Source organism: Amaranthus tricolor, chromosome 1 (genome assembly GCF_026212465.1).
Source record: "Amaranthus tricolor cultivar Red isolate AtriRed21 chromosome 1, ASM2621246v1, whole genome shotgun sequence".
Classification (NCBI taxonomy): Eukaryota; Viridiplantae; Streptophyta; class Magnoliopsida; order Caryophyllales; family Amaranthaceae; genus Amaranthus; species Amaranthus tricolor.
This window is the reverse complement of record NC_080047.1, coordinates 23,611,549-23,632,363: the sequence shown is the minus strand read 5'-3', so window position 1 is coordinate 23,632,363 and position 20,815 is coordinate 23,611,549. Positions and strand designations below refer to the sequence as shown.

General features: G+C 32.3%; 1 long non-coding RNA gene across 3 annotated transcripts; it reads right to left on the bottom strand.

The window, feature by feature from the left end:
• Window positions 1-2,783: 2,783 nt before the first annotated feature.
• LOC130819541 (uncharacterized) lies at window positions 2,784-6,868 on the bottom strand. Of its 3 annotated transcripts, none has more exons than XR_009044595.1 (5): window positions 6,225-6,868; window positions 4,890-5,431; window positions 4,646-4,733; window positions 3,910-4,035; window positions 2,784-3,433 (listed from the first exon to the last, which is right to left on the bottom strand). It is a non-coding gene; the product is annotated as an uncharacterized LOC130819541 (long non-coding RNA). The 3 variants fall into 3 exon arrangements; XR_009044589.1 differs by lacking the exon at window positions 4,646-4,733 and having other exon boundaries at window positions 6,225-6,320; window positions 6,509-6,867; XR_009044583.1 differs by having other exon boundaries at window positions 4,646-5,431.
• Between the last annotated feature and the right edge of the window lie 13,947 nt (window positions 6,869-20,815).

Below are 20,815 nucleotides of genomic sequence, written 5' to 3'. Positions count from 1 at the left end.
TAAATATTTACTATTATTGGTAAAATCTAATGTTTATGTATCTTTTAATTTTATATTATATTATAGGTTTTATACGACATTCCAAGGGAAACATGCCCTTTGAGAGATGACGAAATGCGCGCATTGAATGACAAGATTGTCGCGTATCTCGCTAATTTTTGTTCTTGGTAAATAATGTAATTAGTTTAGATTTAAGACTTAATTTGTATATGTACATATTATTATATATACGATCGAGAGTTTACAAAGAGATTATTGGTGATTTTTGGTGATTATCATTGGATTATTGGATTAATCATTGTTTATTACATTGTACATTATTGGATTATTTATTAGTATTAAACGAAAAAAGAAAAAAAAAATAATATACGCTGCGGGCCTCCCTAAAACCGCAGCATATAGTGTAAGATTATATGCTGCGGTTTTGAGGAGGCATGCAGCATATAGTCTTACGCTATATGCTGCAGTTTTGGGGAGGCCCGCAACATATAGTGCACTTTTATCCTGCGGTTTTAAACCGCAATATTTAAAATAGGCAATCTGCTGCTATCACTAATGCTTGGGGACAAAACCGCAGTATATTATGGCCAAAAAAACGCAGCAAATGAGGTTTTTTCCACTAGTGGATTTTGGCCTAAATCTGTAAACTTTGATATTTTAGTAACTGCATTTCGCAAAAATGCTAAACTTTAAGGTTATAATTTGCAAACTATTCTTTATAGAAATTACATCTTAACTATATACATACACTATATTACTATATCGCATAAAATTTAATGACACCATAAAAACATAATATACCCTAACACTAAGGAATAAGGAAAATAACTTTTATTTAAAGTAACAATTATTTATGCTTTTTAGCTTTCTAATAGGGGGTTATTATTTGTCGCCACCCTTTTCATTTTATCGCCACCCACATAATGAAATTACGAGTTTGCCCCTAAACTTTTAAAAATTACAAAATTACCACTGTACTTAAAACATGTTTAACAATTGTAAATCGCACTTAATAACACTATTATCACTTAATAACAATGTTATCGGAACTCTATATATATTGAATTTTCAGAGACATTCTTGTAGTATATACGAATTCAAACACGGACGACAATGGCATACCAAGACGAGCATGATAACAATTCGGTAAGTAATTAATCGATTCGAAATTTTAAAAAAAAAATTCATAAAGGCCAGTCGCACAAAAAGTGCGACTGGTTCAAATTATTATTATTTTTTATTTTTTGAATTTCGAACTATAAAATTTCTTTCGTGTAATTAATTTATTTTTTAAGTTGTCTTTTAATAAATGTTGTGATAAATTAATTTATTTTAATTTATTATATTATGATAATGTTATAATAATTAGTGTAATAGTGTTGAATATTATAAATTCAAAAATAATAATAATAATAATAATAATAATAATAATAATAATAATAATAATAATAATAATAATAATAATACCAGTCGCACAAAAAGTGCAACTGATATTATTTTATTTATTTATTTTTTTCGAACTTCAAATTATTATTTTGTTTTATTAAATTATTTTTTAGGTTATTGTTATTTCATAAATGTTGTAATATATTGTTTTATTTGAATGCATTATTATATTATGATAATGTTATTATAAAAATTAAATTTAAATTAGAGGTATTAATTTATTTAAATGTTTAATTATTTTTTTGAAAAATTATTTCTTCTTATTTGTTATAAGTACTTTTGAAGTTATTATTATTTATTAAATATTAAAGTAAATGATTTTATTCACTCATATACTTTTATATATTATTATATTACAATAATGTTATTATAACAACACCCTTATTATTTGCAAGACTTTGAAAACTTAGGGGATGATGTAAATTATTCCGATAGATTTGTTACCCATAGAGAATTTGATTCTGTAGATGATTTACATGCTTGGGTTGATTAGATAGCACTAACAATTGATTTTCAATTTACACGTGCTTCATATAAACAAAAGGAAGGACGTTCTAGAGTGAGTTTGTACTTAAAATGTCACCGCTACAGTAATATAAGGGGTAATTTGCATAACTTAGACAATGTTGCCCGACCTGGTTCCAAAAGTAGGGCTTGTGGGTGTAAATTTATGATTATAGGAAGTAGTTATAAACCAGGGGAAAGACCTTGGACGGTTAGAGTGTTTCCTGGTGAAAAAGGAAAACATAAGCACCCGTTCTTCATGTACAGAGATGGTCAAATAAGAGTAAATTAAATGACTGTCGATATTAGGCAACACATACGAGTTCTCAGTGCAACTGGCATGCAACCAGCGTTTATAATGACTTCAATTAGAAGGAATTTCCTGGTTTTTTTGCTAGTATGAATCAAATTTACAATGTAAGACAATCAATAAGGAGAGAAGAGATGGATGGTAGGACTCCTCTTCAACACTGTCTATATATGGCCACAAAGCATAATTATGTAGTCTGGACAGACTTGAATAGTGAGGGGCAGTTGAGTAGATTATTGATTGCGAATCCAACATCTATCCAAATGATACGTTCGTGGCCCCATGTTGTGTTGATAGACACAACGTACAAAACGAATAAGCAAAAGTTGCCCTATGCGAAATCATTGGAATGACGCCAACGATTCATAACTTCTTGGTTGCATTCTGTTTGATGCGAGATGAGACGGCTGTGTCTTATTCTTGGGTGTTGGAGAGGTTGAGGGATATTTATGGCAGAATCTAGACGCCCGACGTAATCGTAACAGATCGGAATGAGGGTTTCTCTGCAGCTATTAGTGTTGTCTTTCCAGGTGAACAAGTTTTTATTATTAATTATTGTCAACCTATGTATATATGTCTCAATTAGTTTTAAATTTATGTTTAATGCAGATGTACGACATTTATTATGCGTATGGCATATAAGCAATGACGTGGTCATGATCGATAAATTGTGCGGCGCCAAGAAAAATCAACAGGGGCAGATATTCAGACAAACAAAATGAAACCCCTTAGTAAACAGTGTGACGATCCCTAAATTTGAAAACAAATGGGAAGGGATTGTCTCTACTTGGTCGATTAGGAACAGGAGGGTCGTGTGATACTTGGCCGGAACATGGATTCCTCACAAAGAGAAATTTGTGCATGCGTGGACGAATAATTGTTTGCACTTGGGTAACCAGACTACCAGTAGAGTTGAAAGCCAACACTCTTCCTTCAAGTACTACTTGGGCAGCGGTAATAGCTCATTTGATACGTTATTTAAAAGGGCACCCGCACAAATAATGAATCAGCAGTCAAGGATAAGACAAGCTCTGAGGAATCTAAAAATTCCATTTCAAGGACGTCGCGACTTAATTTTCTCAGACCGTTGTATCGTCATGTTTCCATATTTGCCTTGGAACAATTGATGATGGAGCACAACCGTTGTATCGTCAGCAAATAAAATCACAAACCCTAAATACAAACATTAATCCATCAATAAACAAACAACACACACCAAAAAGCCAAATTCAACGACAAAAATAACATCAAAAAGCATAAGTTAAACAAACCAGGAGAAAAGTTATTCAGAAACCTCCACCAAAATAATTAGAAACCACTATTGAAAAATTTTCTTATCAAAAATAAAATGTTAATAAATTTTAAATTCGTTCTACATACCTGAATGCCCTTGTTCGGGGCTCATGCAAATATTAAATAAAACAATATCAGTATATTGTAATGGGAATAAAAGAAGAAAAAACAAAGTCAAACTGTCAAGATTTTCAAAGAACACAAAATCCCAATTTGTTGATCATCCCAAACTTAAAAATTTCCAAATAGATGTGAATCAGTGAATGCATTGCGATTTTATGTATATACTTAAAGGTTCCAAAATACTAAAACATGGGCACTCTGAATATGTGTGACAATATAAATCAGCTACTTACTGTGGCAACCACAACAATATTGTAATGACTCTTCATTGTGTATCTCCTTGTACATAGACCTCACTTAGGCTGCCAAGTTTTACTTTGAATTTATCATCAAGTAGTATGTTTCTTGCTTGTACATCCCTGTTAAGTTATCAAGGATAAGTCATGAACAGATCAATGGGATTATATGGCTATGTTGTATTATGATGCAAAAATGACAAACAAGGGAGATGAAAGATCCATTATTACCGGGGGTGGAGCAAAGGCAAATGTGCGATATTGGTTTGCTTCTTGTAATAAAAATGGTTATTGATTTAAGAAAGTGAACAACTGGTAATGGATTTACTTTCTTGATTCTGTTTAGAATCTTAATTAATTGCAAAACAACCATGCTCAAGTACTATTTGTTACTCCTACAAGTGATACAGCCCAATGACATTGATAAAAAGAACAAAACAATATGAATCAATATAATCATTGGACAATAGTCCTCGACTACAAAACAAATTGATGTAACAAAATGCAACATGGAAAAGGAAAATATGAAGAAAAAAATAAGTTATTTTACCATAACTAAGCTAAATTTTTCTAACATATCTAGTGGGAAGAAGTAATTTCAAAAATTGTATCTTCCATATCTAAAAGCATCACCAAGCTATGAAAAGTAAAAATAAAGTTAACACTTCAATTAGATTTGGGTATTTGCAATTATGAATGAAATTTCATAAATTTAGTGCAAGAAAATACAAACCAGCATCAAAAAATCCACATAAGGAAGAGCACAAAACCAATTTGTTGGAAGGTTAAGTTGCCAACACTCAACAACATGAGGTTCATGCCTAGCAGAAACAAATACAGAGAAAATAATGGAATCTTAACAAGCAACAGGATTACAAAAGCAATTAACTCACACCAAATCATCTAATTCAGAAGGAACAATATATTATGATCTAAAAATCACTCTAAATCACAAAATAAAGCAAACTGAAACTCACATTTCAGCCTTCCAAAAACCCTTAATTAACCCTCCTCTACAATAATGCTGCAACAAATACACGAAATAAATAAGCGCAACAACAGCAAACAAATGCTTAAAACATAACAAACCTACAAAAACTCATTATACTGAAAATGCATATGATCAACAATCATCAATGCAGGCAACCAAAAACCATATCAATCTCCTCTTAGTTGAATCCAAATGTCAAGTAAAATATTCAATATATAACATGATGAACAAATCAGAGACCATAACAGTGATTCTTTAAAAATAAATTAGGCAATCATCTTTGTAATTGAGACCTTTATGAAGATTAACAACGGTGGAATGAATTTTAGAGGCAAAATAGGAGAGAAAGAGCTAAAATTTATGCAGATGCGATATATAGAAGGATGTTTGCTGCAATGAAGACCATAACATCAAGTGTAGAAATTCTCCAAACACCTTGACATTTTCATCAGTATACTCCAACCTTAGCATGAAGGACCAATTTGATCGTCATTACCTGATTTCGCTCAATAATTTCACAAGCAGAACCTGAAACGAACATCAAAGAAATGAGAAAGAACATCAGATTTTTAAGAGAGAACATAAAATGAGAGACAACAGAAAGAAATGGCAAAATTAGACAGCGAAAAGGAGGAAGAAAATTGGAAACCCAACCAGATTTCATGAAGAAAAACGGTTTTTTGGAATCAAAACATCAACATTTGGAATTAAAACATCTCGTAAACAATTAGCCTCTCAAGAGCAAGTAGAGCTGGTCTTGTCTAAAAAGAAAAATGTCAGCCTCCATATAAGCCTTCACATACAAATATATGAAGTACAAACTTGTAAAAAAGACAAAACTGTCAATTCTTCTTCTACCATTTCGTTGATTCAAATCCCTCAACAAAGCAACAAAAACAGGAAAAAGAGAAAAGTCACAAAATAACCTACTATTTAAATAAGAATTGGCGAAAGCTGAGCGAAATAATTCAGTCCAAATACATCAATATGCAACAAGTAAACCCAAAAATTAATCACATTCATCAATCAACCATAATTAACAAAACACCAAAATTAGATAGAAATAAAACTGGGCAAATCAACAAAGTTACCAATCTTCTTAACAGAAGCAGACCAAGAAAAGGTAAGACCAAGAAAAACAATGAAAAAAAGGAACCCCAAAAGTTCCCAATCTGCATTTGGAAGATAAAACAAAAGCAGATTGAGAGACTAAAATTGTCCGCAAATTCATAAACAGGATTTTGCTTTAATTGTAGTTTTTCCTTCTACATTTCAAAATTCAAATTAACAAAGGAAAAAGAAAGAAATTATAACTACATACCCATTTTCTTCCTTCTGGCAGGAACAAGTATTAAGCAAGCATCATTAACCCTTATTCAAAAGCAAATGAACTAATCTCTTGGATTCACAGCAAAACCTGCGAAATCGAAAAAATTAAAAGAAAATCAACAATTTACTTGAGTTCTGAAATGCAAATGAAAATGAACAACTCAGCCAAGAACTGAATAACTTAACTGTATTTCTTTGTATAGAAATCAACGCTAAAACAAATTGAAGAAATCAATTAAATACCTGATTTTTTTCAAGAAATAAGGATGAACTAACCTTTTAAATTGAAATAAAGACCTGTTAAAATCAACAAAATATACACGTCGAAACCCTAAATGTAAACAATTGAAATAAAGACCTGTTGATCAGCTTACAAAGCGAGAAAATGAAAACCAAAATATACACGTTGAAATCCTAAATGTAAATGGAGTAAGTAGTTAGAAAAGAAAGCAGAGCCCTAAAATTTTTGGACGCCATTAAGAAGCAAATGAGGGTAGTTGAGATGAAAGAATGGAATAAGATGAGCAGATTTGCTTCAGCTGGGATGGAGTAGTTGCATCGAAGAATCTGAGGGAAAGCCGGGAAAACGTGTCGCTAGCTAGCAGGTAACTATTCATTAGATTAAAATATGAACAGTACAAATCAATTCTCTCTTTTTATACTTCCTCAGTTCCGTTTTAGTCGTTATATTTGCATGGGCACGAACATGAAGAAAAGTGATTGATCTACACTGTGGCTGATTGTTTACTTTATAGAGTATAGTATTTTATTATTGTTAATTGAAAAAGAAAAAAAAAATAGGTTGTTAGGTTACTTTATAGAGTATAGTATAGTATTTTATTATAGAGTATAGAATATAGAGTAGGATAAAAATAAGGTAGGTAGAACTTTAAATGATCGTTTTATTACTAAAAACGAAAATGTAGCAAGTAATATGAAATTGCCAAAAATAGAAAATGTAGCGGGTATTATGGAACGGAGGAAGTATTACATTACATAGATAGATATTACATAGATTTTGGTGAACTATAGCTAATTACTTGTATTTATGCCATTGGTTTCATGTATATCCTCTTCTTATTATGGTTTGTATTAGTAGTTGTGCTCTTATGGTTGTGGGAATTCAATTTATTTAGTTTGCTCCCGAATATTTCTGATGGATTGTTACTATGACTGCAGGAAAAATAAAGCGTTTATGCCAACTTGTGTTATACTGCGACGTTGTCTTGCTGAGGCTGCTGTGCCTTTTCCCTCTTTGGCTATCATTGCTATTAGAATGATGTTGTTATACTGTTCTATTATATTGCTAATTGCATGAAGCTGCTATTGTTAGGCTGTTTGTTAATATGTTGTTGTATTATATTTGGATACTGTTGACCACGGAATTGTTGTTTGCTTGTATTATTTTCTTGTTGCGCAGAAAAATGGTGGCCTACTGATTAAACCATGCTGATATTGTTATGCTATCATAGAAAATACCAGTATGTTGTATTAGTATTTGAGTTGTAATGTTTTTATAACCCTTTAGAACTTTGTATGGCATTTGAGTTTTTAGTATTTACAGCTTTGGTTTAAATTATTTTTTTTAATGTGTCCCTCCATTGTAACTCTTTTTTATAACTTTTTATTTATAGCATTCGTACTTTGAATGCTCTTTCGGTAAACTATGTATTGCGGAAATTACGGAAAATATTATGGAAATATATGGGAATATTTGTTAATATCCTTAGGTGATTTGATTAGGATATTTTCATTATATCAATATCTTGTATTTTGGGGTAGATTATAAAGAGCAAGAAAAACGTAGGGAGAATGATCAATTACAACAATTCTTGCTTGGCCTTTATTCTGATTATTACGCACATTCCCGATCAAATATTCTCGCCCACGACCCACTGCCTTCACTTAATCGAGTATATCAACAGTTGACTCAAGAAGAGTTGGTCCGTGGGTTTGATCGTGCTAAAGAAGAACCCTCTCAGGCTGCTGGTTTTTCGGTTCGTGTGGGTGGTATGGGCCGAGGAAGAGGTCGTGTAGACAAGTCAGTTTCAGTGTGTAATTACTGCAAAAAACCAGGTCATATTGCTGCAAATTGTTACTCATTGCAAGTGTGTACTCACTGTCAAAAGAAGGGTCACATTGCAAAGTATTGTTATGAGATTATTGGGTACCCGGAGGGGTGGTCCGAAAGTGATAAGGGTGGTAAATCATCAAGTGCAGCACCTAGGCAAGGTCGTGGAGTGGTGAGAGCTAACGCCACATCTGGCAGCAGCACCACGTCAAATGGGCAAGCCTTTACATCCGAGCAGTGGAAGGCAATTGCGGGATTTTTTGGTAATACTACCATACCAGAAAATCGTCTCAATGGTAAGTTTGATAGCTCTTCCTGGATTATAGACACAGGTGCAACACATCATGTAACAGGTGATAACTCTTGGTTATTTGATGTTCGTCAATCTCATTGTCCTGTTGGTTTACCTAATGGAGATACTGTATTTGCATCTATGGAGGGTTCGGTTCGTTTATCTAATTCAATTACTCTGCACAATGTTCTTTATGTACCTAACTTGAGTTGTAATTTACTTTCGGTTTCACAACTTGATGATAATTTGCATACAAATGTCACATTTGATTCTAATTCATGTGTTATACAGGACCGAATGAAGGATCCGATTGGAACGGGCACTAGGAGAGATGGATTGTACTATTTTAGCAAACTCGAGGTGGTGTCCGCAATTGACGCTACTTCAGAGTTGGAACTTTGGCATCGAAGGTTGGGTCATGCGTCCGAGAAAGTCGTTTATTTGCTTCCTCATATCGGTAGTAGTAAGAGTAATCTAAATAAAGGGTGTGAAGTGTGTTTTCGCGCTAAACACTCTAGAGATAAATTTCCTTTGAGTGACAATAAATGTTCTCGAATTTTCAAAAAGATACATTGTGGTTTATGGGGTCCTTATAGACATGCGTCCTCTTGTGGAGCTCGGTATTTTTTAACTATTGTGGATGATTTTTCTAGAGCTGTTTGGGTTTATTTGATTGTTGATAAAACCGAAGTATTTCGAATGTTTATGTCATTTATTGCTATGGTTGATAGACAATTTTCTCAAACTGTTAAAATTGTTCAAAGTGATAATGACACAGAGTTTGAATGTTTGCTTGCATATTTTAGGGCAACAGGAATTATTTTTCAAACTTCTTGTGTGGGTACTCCTCAACAAAATGGGACTGTAGAGAGAAAACACAAACACATATTGAGTGTAGGGAGAGCCTTGAGATTTCAAGCTAATTTGCCTATTTATTTTTGGGGGGAATGTATTCTTGCTACAACTCACTTGATCAATAGAACTTCTACTCCCATTCTACAAAATAAAACCCCTTTTGAAATACTTTTCAATAAACCTCCGGCTTTTGAAGCCATTCGTACTTTCGGATGTTTGTGCTTTGGTCACAATCAAAAAACGACGGGGGATAAATTTGCTAGTAAAAATAGAAAATGTGTGTTTATGGGATATCCTTTTGGGACAAAGGGATGGTATTTGTATGATCTTGACTTGAAGGAATTTTTTACCTCTCGTGATGTAAAATTTATTGAGGATGTATTTCCGTTTAATTGTCCAGAAGATGTTAATATTGAATCTAGTAATGTTGAAAGTGTGGGTGTTGATATGGATTTTTTAGATTATGGAGATTGTGATAATGATTGTGTAAAATTGGGGGATGAGCATGCTTTTAATGGTGAAGTGGGAGGTCATAATACAGGTGAAACAAGCAACCCGTAGCAGCCAGGAACCAACGCCCCCCCAGCTGCCGCAGGTACAGCACCAGCCAGCAATGGCCTTGGTTCTGATCAGCAGCCAATACCTGCTGCATCTGCCCAGCCCACTGCTGGAGCTGCTGAACCTCCGCCTTTGCTGGTCCATGATGACACTGAACCGCCACCTTTGATAACTAATGTTGATGAGTCCGTTGAGGCCTTGGGTCGTGGATTTCGACAGAAGTATCCATCTGTTTTGCTCCGTGATCATGTAACTCATACTGTGTTTGCTAAAAGTCAGTCTTCATCTCTCCCGGCTCCATCTTCTGGTCATCCTTCAGGTACACCGTATCCTTTAGCACATTATATTCATTGTGACAATTTTTCAGTAAATTATCGAAAGTTTATTACTGCTATTGTTAATAGTACTGATCCAAAATCTTTTAAAGAAGGAATGAAAAGTATTGGTTGGCAGAAATCAATGCAAGAAGAGATTCAGGCTTTAGAGGCAAATGGTACATGGACATTGGAACCTCTCCCTCCAGGAAAACGCGCCCTCGGTTGTCAATGGGTTTATAGGAAAAAATTCTTGTCCAACGGTGAGGTTGAAAGATTGAAATCCAGGTTAGTAGTGCTCGGTAATCACCAACAAGAAGGGATTGACTACAACGAAATGTTCGCTCCTGTTGCAAAGATGACAACGATTCGTACTTTCTTGGCTATAACTTCATCCAAGAATTGGGAACTTCATCAAATGGATGTACATAACGCATTCTTACATGGTGATCTTTATGAAGAAGTCTACATGAAATTACCCCTTGGATTTGAATGCTCTAACCCGTTCTTAGTATGTAGGTTGAGAAAGTCTCTGTATGGTTTGAAATAGGCTCCCCGGTGCTGGTTTGCAAAGCTAGTAATGGCTTTGAAAGAGTATGGTTTTCTTCAATCCTACTCTGATTATTCTCTTTTTACATACACTAAGGCAAAAATTCAGATAAATGTCTTAGTTTATGTTGATGATCTTATTAATCTGGGAATGATTCCGCTGCATTACGTGTTTTTTAGGCATATCTTTGTAATTGTTTTAAGATGAAGGATTTAGGTCCTTTGAAGTATTTTTTGGGTATTGAAGTTGCTCGTAGTTCTGCAGGCTTATTTTTGTGCCAAAGAAAATATACTTTGGATATTGTTTCTGAGGCAGGTTTATTAGGGGCCAAGCCGAGTGGTTCTCCCGTAGAACAAAATCATAAGCTCGGTCTGGCTAATGGGGCGCTTCTTACTGATCCGGAAGCTTATCGCCGACTTTTTGGTCGCTTAATTTATCTATCTGTGACAAGACCGGACTTAGCATACTCTTTACACATCTTGTCACAATTCATGCAGACGCCTAGAATAGAACATTGGGAGGCCGCGTTACGGGTTGTTCGGTACTTGAAAGGTACTCCGGGTCAAGGTATACTGTTGCATTCAGATTGTGATTTGACTCTACAGGGTTGGTGTGATTCAGATTGGGCGGCTTGTCCACTCACTCGTCGTTCTCTTACAGGCTGATTAGTATTTTTGGGCAAATCACCTGTTTCTTGGAAGACTAAGAAGCAACATATTGTTTCTCGTTCTTCAGCAGAGGCTGAATACAGATCTATGGTTGCTATTACTTGTGAGTTGAAATGGCTTAAAGGTTTGCTGTTAAGTTTGCGTGTTAATCATCCAAAGTCTATTGAAATATTTTGTGATAGTGAGTCGGCTTTGCATATTGCAAAGAATTCTGTTTTTCATGAACGAACAAAACATATTGAAATTAACTGTCACTTTGTTCGTGATGCCATAACTGAAGGTTTGATTACTCCGGGTCACGTTTCTACTTCTTCACAGTTAGCAGATATTTCCACAAAGGCTCTTGGCAAGACACAGTTTGATGTATTACTCTCCAAGTTGGGCATTCATGATCCCCGCGCTCCAACTTGAGGGGGGGTATTGCGGAAATTACGGAATATATTATGGAAATATATGGGAATATTTGTTAATATCCTTAGGTGATTTGATTAGGATATTTTCATTATATCAATATCTTGTATTTTGGGGTAGATTAGTAGGTTTTTCTTATTTTGCCTACATCTTGATTAACTAGGATATAAACACATAAAACCATGATCTTCATTCAAAGAAAATACACATAAAGGTTTCACGCATCCCTCTCTTTCACTATGCCTTGATTGTATCCAAAAATGGGTAGGAATTATATTTAAACCCATTGCAAAGATTGTAACAACCCGACTTATCGTTGACTGGGTAAACAGGGTCATGACTGGGTTTGTGAATTGAGGACCTTTGGATGGGTAATAAGGATATAGGACAAGTGTGAGTTAGAGAAAGACACTAGGTATGAAGTTAGATGATTGGTTTGAAATTTAGCTGAGTTAGTCACGTTGAAGAGCTTGTGACCCCTTTGCTTGAGTTTTGGAAGTGATTTTAGTTTCTTGAGAAACGAACCCAGTCATGACCCTGTTTACCCAGTCAACGGTAAGTCGGGTTGTTACAGTTGGTATCAGAGCAAGGTTCGTGAATTGAGGACCTTTGGATGGGTAATAAGGATATAGGACAAGTGTGAGTTAGAGAAAGACACTAGGTGTGAAGTTAGATGATTGGTTTGAGATTTAGTTGAGTTAGTCACGTTTAAGAGCTTGTGACCCCTTTTCTTGAGTTTTGGAAGTGTGATTTTAGTTTCTTGGGAAACGAACCCAATCATGACCCTGTTTACCCAGTTAACGGTAAGTCGGGTTGTTACAAAGATAGACTTCCAGATATAACAGCTGAAGAAAATGCAGCAGCATATTATGAGTGCCATTTATATGTCCATTGTGTATCAATTTGGAAATGCAGAAACATTGTTGTTTGGGAAACGTTAATTCAAGTTACACAGTCCATTGCCTTGAACATTATTTGCAACTAATATGTTTACTGCTGCTTACATTGAATAGTGTTTGATGACCGATTTTATTTCTATAGTCTTCTAACTAATATACAGACATAATTTTGTTGTATAACTTTTTAACTGCCTTTTATGACTCTTTTTTTATATTTATGTTCCTCTCTTCTTCAATGCACATCAAAAGTGGGGCGCGCTAACTCTTTTCGAGAAGGTAAATCTCGTTTCCATACTAATGCAATTATGTTAGGAAGATTTCTAAGTTTTGGTTGTATAATCCTTTTTATGGCGAATGAAAATTCTTTATTTACCAAAATATCATTGTCTATCACACATTTACATTTGATTATTAACTCCAGAAAGTCTACAATTATAAAGGACCTAATATTGAGTTCGTAATGGAAAAAAGACATGTTTGTAAATTTACCTCTTCTACTCTCATTCATCCTTCTTTTTGCTTTATATTTGTTGCTATTTGTATTCTTATATTGTATTAATTTTACTTGTGTAAGCTATGAAAATATCTTATTTTATATATTACGTACAATCATCATCAATTATTCTACTTTCAATAACAATTTAAATTTAGTAGACTTACTTAGGTGTTCACTTCTTATTTTATATTGCGTACTCTTGTTTATTTGAAACTATAATTACAAATCAACAAGTTACCCTATCAAATTCCATAATGCTATTTAATATTTGTAGTTTCAATAATATAACTTTTCATGTTTAAATTTAGCATTTTTTTTCTCTTTAACTGATTCCCAATTGCTTAATCTTTGATCTTTGTACTCCCCAACTTATTTTCACTTATTTGCATCACTTTCTAGGAGGTGAATGAAAGAATGTGGATTGTATTAGATTTTGGAGCCATGGTGTTTTAATAGAGAAAGAATGTCATGGAAAAAGGAATGACATCAACTAATTAATAAAGGGAGTGGAAGATGGCCATGTAACATACTTTTATTTTTTTCTATTTCTTAATTATAGATTATTTTTATTGTATTTATCGTAATTAATATTAATCAGAGAGAGAATGAAATGAACAAATTGAAAACTACCCAAAATATTTCACTACAACTTCTTTTAATTTTGGAAAATTACCGTGAATTACTCAAAATGTATTGTTGGAGGGAATTAAGCAAATGGTTGTATTATACCTAGTAGTTTCAACTTTGATTTTCTTATTATGATATCTAATTTTAGTTTTTTTAATTTGGGAAATCTCATTGTAAGTTTGCATTTAATATCAATAGATTAATACAGTTTTGATGATAAATGTAAAAGATAATAATATAAAAGGAAGAAAGAATTATGATTTGCGGTTCAATTATGGAGATCTTGTTAATTGAATTGAAGAAGATAGATATAAGAAAATAAGGACATAGTAGGTTTGTGTCGTATGTTTTACATTGCAACATATTTTTGTCTGATTTTATTGATTAGCAATATACAATAAATTATTTTTGAATTCAATTATCAATAGTTGAACAAGTTATACATATTAAGGATAAGAACAAGAGTCTAATTCATAATATGTGATTTTTTGGGGATGCTTTTATGATTTTACTACCGTGTAGGATTTCCCTCATCTTTTTAGTACTTCTTTTGAGGATGAGTGTCTACTTGCTGGTGTTGTTGTTGCGTTGAAGAAAGATAGTATAATTGAACATGTTTTAAGTAAGGATAAGAATACTAGATTTACATGAAAATTAAAAGCTATAATCATATCCAGATGGAATGTAAAAATTTTAAGGTAAAGGGAATTTCATGTAGTATTATGTGGTTAGGTTAATAGTATGTCATCAATAACTTTTAACATTGAAAGTTTCATTTATTTTTGTTGACAGGTTTTGCTTAGCTACAATGTACGCATCTCTATATATTTCAAAAGACTATTTAAGAATTTTAGTACAATGTTGGATTTCTTTCGTCTTCCATACGATACTTTTGGGGGAGGAGTGTGTGTGGTTGCTTATGTAGTTTTTACTTCATCAAAAAGACTGTTACTTATTTTACATTTAGATTATCACTAGTTGAATATGTAATACGCAAGGATAAGAAGTAGAGATTGAACAATACTTTTGGTGAAGTCTTTGATTTTTAGAAAATAGGTAAGCAACATATATAATATCAAGGTATGGACTTTAAGGAAAATGTCATGGATGAAGTGTATTATCTCAAAGAGTCGCGGAGTAAAAATGGTTGTATCTTGCAGACTAATAATGCAAATATTCGATTGTGACACTGTCTTTTATCATTTTGAGTTCTATTTTTGCTAACGCATATATTTGTCTTATGGATCAAAGTGTTAGATATTAGAAACATGTAAAAAACAAAATCTCTAAGTGGAAAATACAAGGCAGTGAAAGCACACCAAGTTACGTTATATGGACAGTGCACGTGTGATGAACAACGCTACTTATTCATATATTTAATTATGTATCATGACATACGGTAAATATTAATATAGTCTTAATTGAATAGAACTTTTTGATGTTCTTGTTTTTCTCAACAAAATGATTAATTTTTTTTTCCAGACTTTGTAGTATAAATTAGATGCTAATATTGAATATTCAATTCCGCTTCTTTTGCTTTTAAAAATTATTAAATAAAAGTACATCGCAAGCACGAAGAAGCTTATCAACACATGATATAATCCAAATACATTTCTTGGTAATAGAGAGGAGCATGCAAAGGTACCATTCACATTTTGCTAATAGTAATATGTTTAATTTTTATTGTTTTCTTCAATGAAATGATGTTATTTGCTTTGATAGACGCAATGTTAAAAAAATGTACAATCTATGCACTCTGATGATGAACGTGTTTTTCTTACAAGTTCATCTAAAAATAGTACAAGTGTAGACATATAGTTTCTATTGAACTTGATGGTTGTAGTTCATCTAAGAAATCGTAGAAAGGTAAACGGATTATACAAAAAACCCGTATTTTTAGTGAGGCCACAATCCAACAACATTTGCATGCAACATATGGTTTTATTTTCATAATGGTAGTCCTGCATGTTTTGTTGCACAATATTTGGCTTACAATTCATAGCAAAATCAAAATGAAGGACATTGTACTGGTAATAACATTTTACTGATATATTATATTTGTGTTGAATGGTTAAACATTGAGTTTTATAATATTTAATGCATGACTACGTTTATTTATTGAAGTTATAGAAGCAATGTTGACAAAAGTATAATCTATAAATTGAGATAATAGAGATTATTTAACTACAAGTGTATCTAGCAAATGCTACAAGAGCAAACGTCTGGTTTCTACCGAAGTTGATAATTATACTCAATCAAAGAAAACATACTAAAGTAAGTGGCTTACACAAAATACCTATTGTTCATTATGCTATTTTCAACTCTTTTGATGCACAATGTTTGTCTTACACTTCTCAACAACATACCTTGGACTATAGAGGTAGCAATATATTACTGATATACTATACTTCTTTTTAATGTTAAATAATTCTGAGTTATTTAATTGTAATAGAAGTAGTGTTGAAATAAAAACCATCTTTGTACTGTGATAATCAAGGCTCGCTTGATCTAAAGTGTAGCCATAATATTACAATACCACACGTTTGGTTGTGGAAAATGGACAACGTATACTGTGTGATAATGAAAGCGTTTTTGATGCATATTTATGGAAGAACAAGTGTTTTCTTTCTACAGAAATCGGTGGTCATAGTTTAGAACGTACATTCTGTATTTATGTCATCTCAAAAAAAGTAAAGATATTTTTCCTTTTTTAATAACACATAACATGACTAATGGTGGTCATAGTAATTAATTAAGTTAATTTGGGTGATTAAATTTTAAGTATGTTAATTAAGTTAATTGAGAATAAATAAAATATTTTATTATATTTGGGTATCAGTCGTATTAATTTAGGGGACAAAATAAATTATACAATGAAAAATATAGATATATTATCCACCTCACACTTTGATAAGAATGACTAGAAAGCTAAGTCACCCATGTGTTGCCACCATACCTTGTGACTCATTTTCCCTTTCATGATTCATCAAAGCTAAAAACTTTTAACCTGTACAAACTTACAAAACCCATCTCTCTCATTATCATTTTCTTCCTCAAAGAAAATCCCGAATCTCATCTCTTCTTATACATAAAACTAACCAAAAATCTGATAGTTAACCTACTTTTTCATCCTAAGTTCATAAACCACCATGAATTAAGTAGTATGTATGTATATTAGAAATCCCCTAAAAGTTAGGGTTTGAAGAAATACAATATAAATCTCCTAAAATCTGATTTTAAGCAAGAGAAGCTAAATTTGAGTTAATTAAATGATGATTAGATGCTATTGAACTTGAAGAAATCAAGTAGATCACCATCTCCATCTCTTTTGGGTTGGGTTAGAAGTAATTTTCTTTATGTGTTCTTGATTTCATACTTGTATATTAATTTAATGGCTAATAGAGCCTTAACATACTTTTCCCACAATGCCACTTGACATACTTTGCCTTGCCACATGTCATTGCTCACTTGAGACCAACACCATTGCTGAATTGCTCATGAATAATACCTAATTATTGTAGATATAACATAACCTACTGTAGGACGTTGTCCGTAGCCTCAAAAAAACACTTAATTTAGAGTTCGTATGAGTGAGATATGCCCATTTTAAAACTAGAACGTAAAGTAATTCGCGAATTACAAGTTTTTTTTCGTTCCGCTCCAATTTTCTCATTTCGTCCATCTTTATTTTTAATCAAAAATTCTACAAAATGTTAATAAAATTATATAAGTGTAGATATTAACTCATAAATTAAATATATACTAAATATTATATATTATTTAAATAAACGTAGTAAAATTATACGTAAAGAAGAATAAAAATAATATAACTTTTAGCACTTAACACCTACTTTACCCAGAATGCCACTTTACATATTTGCCATATCTCATAGCTCACTTGACACTAACAGAGTTGTTGAATTACTCATGAACGATACCCAATTACTATAGACATAACATTACCTACTTTACCCAGCCAGCAAATGTTCTATTTCCTACATACATATCCACAATTACTTAGGTGTCCACTATGCAACAATAACAAAGGGTACTACTATCCTTTCCTCTCTACTCATTTACTTTTTTACATACTAACAATTTGAAACATATCTTAAAGTGTAGTTCATAAAGTTGATATCCACAAGTTCACAGAATATAATCCTAAACTCAACTTCAGTTGTGTTTGTTGTAGCATTTCTATTTTCTATATAGAATTACGGCTTAACTATATATATACACTTTATTACTACGTGGCATAAAATTTAATGACACCAAAAATATGCAAATTATACCATGAAACTAACGAATAAGAAAATTGTCTTTTTTTTTAATCATCTATTACAACAATTATTATGCTTTTTAGCTATCTAATAAATTAACATTATATTATACTCATAGTTGACTTTATGCCTCAAAGTCATTCTCTTGTTTTAAGTGTGACTTTTTGTAAGTGGGTATTAAATACTCCATCCATCAAACTATTATTTTATTTATTATTCATAAATAATACGAAAATAATGAATTAAATATAGTAACTTCAATTATCAAAGTAATTTCAAAACATAAAAGTGATAATATAATTAGTACAAATCATGGATCATATCTCATAACATTATGATAATTAAAACATACAATCAATAATTACATACATTATATTATTTTTTTTTTTAACTTCTACTAATGCCATGAGTTAATACTTTTTAAACTATATACTGTATGTAGCTCACATGAACCATTAACAATTTTGGCATGGAGTAATCTTTCTTGTTTCTTTGACAACACTCTCGATTTAAACCCCATTATGGATTTCACTTTATTTAAACTTACTTCTCATAAAGTTATAAAAACAACATCGGCCCGTTTGGTACATGATATTAGAGGGCGATAATGGTAATAAAATTAAGTAATAAAAAATTTGGTTGTTTGGATGCTTTCAATGGTAATAGATGGTAATAAAATAAGGTAATGAAATTACCAAAAAGGGTCATTTTTATTACCATCAAACAACCTGGTATTAGGCTGTAATGATAATGAAGTATTACTGTGGTAATAAAATAAGGTAATGTTGTTTCGAACTGAAAAAAAATAATGAAGTAAAAAAAGGTAATGTATGTAATTATCCAAAAAAATATTATTATTAAAAAAAAATCATTAGATACAATAATTTAGATACAATAATGCTTTTAGATACAAATATACAATACTAAGAGTCATTACCATTTTTTATTATTAACAACCAAATGCAATCAATGGAATATTATCTTTCATTACCATTCTTTAATCATGCACACCAAACAAAAGAATCTTCATTACCAATTCTCATATCCATTCCTTCATTACTATTGTCATTACAACATTTCATTTCCATTACTTCATTACCTTCAATCAAACGGGCTGCATATACTCATGTTTCCTTCTAGTCTTAAGCAAAATTATTTAACATCATTCATTCTATCTGTATAGGATTTGGCCTTGGAACTACCATGTCAACCACTATACTTCTAGAACCTACAGGCGACAATGCAAATGCACTTAGACAATGGTAAGTAAAAATATGCACAAATTCCATAGTTAAAAATTCAATAAATGTGTACACCCCAACACTTTTGTAATTTCTTTTCTTCACAATTATTTATTAGCCTCGAAGTACAACTCACCACTTATACAGAAGAGTACTGTGAACCCTATTTTATTTTTCAAATCCAGCACAGTTAGTGTTCTACAATAAACCACAAAATGTGATTATTGGTATATTACATGTGGTATTAGTCTTAATGCATGTGGTCTAATTCACAACGTTATTGAATAATTATTTTCATTTAGATTACTTTGATTTTATTTAATTATCATGGAGCAACTGTAAGTCACACATATCTATTATAAGTGAAAACACCATTTAAAGAGAACTTCACTCACTAAAAAAGCATTTTAATAATGTCACATAATTTACCTCTCTTTTTATAGGTTTCAAATACTATTCAAGAGGAACAACATTGGATCAAATTATTCATCAACACTTTTAGCTATGATCGTGTTCGGAAATTCTTGGAATGTGACAATAAAGAATGCACCTCTATTCCTATTACAACTAATAATGCGGAAAATAAACTACAAATACAAGATGATGTTTAGGGTGTCTTCTATTTGTAAGGCAATGGATTCCTTGCTTTATATGAACCACGAATTGAAAAACACCGTAGAGAAGATTCGTTTGCAGCAGTAACATAACTCGGAAATCTTGATATAGATTGACGCGACTACAAGCATTCTTGTTGTGATATTTCCCCCACAAAGGTACTTGGGTTATGAGAATGGAAATTCACAATGAGATATAATCAATCTCTCCAACCGATTAGTACAAACTGATTGAACTAAATGATTATGTGTTTATGTAGAGAATAAAATCAGAAAACAATAAAAGAATTTTTATAACTCTCTTTTATGTTTCAATAGAACGAGAGAAAGATGAACTCAGAATTTGATGATCAAGATATGATTAAAAGTGTAAATGATTTCATGCACCAATTCTTATTTATAGAGTAGAGTAGCAATGATTCATCCAGAACATTTACTAATTATATCAAGTAAAACATTAGTTCATAACAACACAACACTCCATGAAACAAAGTTTTGATCCACAAACAGATGCACTGTTCTGAAGTGCTCGAACGAGCATTATAGGTGTTCGAACGAGCATAAACCAAATCAACTTCCAGAAACTTTCTGACGCGAAATTTCATAAGTGCTCGAACGACCAAAGGAGTGCTCGAACCAGCATCATCATGCTCGAACGAGCAGCTCATCCGAGCACACTCCTTTTGGGTCCGTTGTTAGTTCTTTGC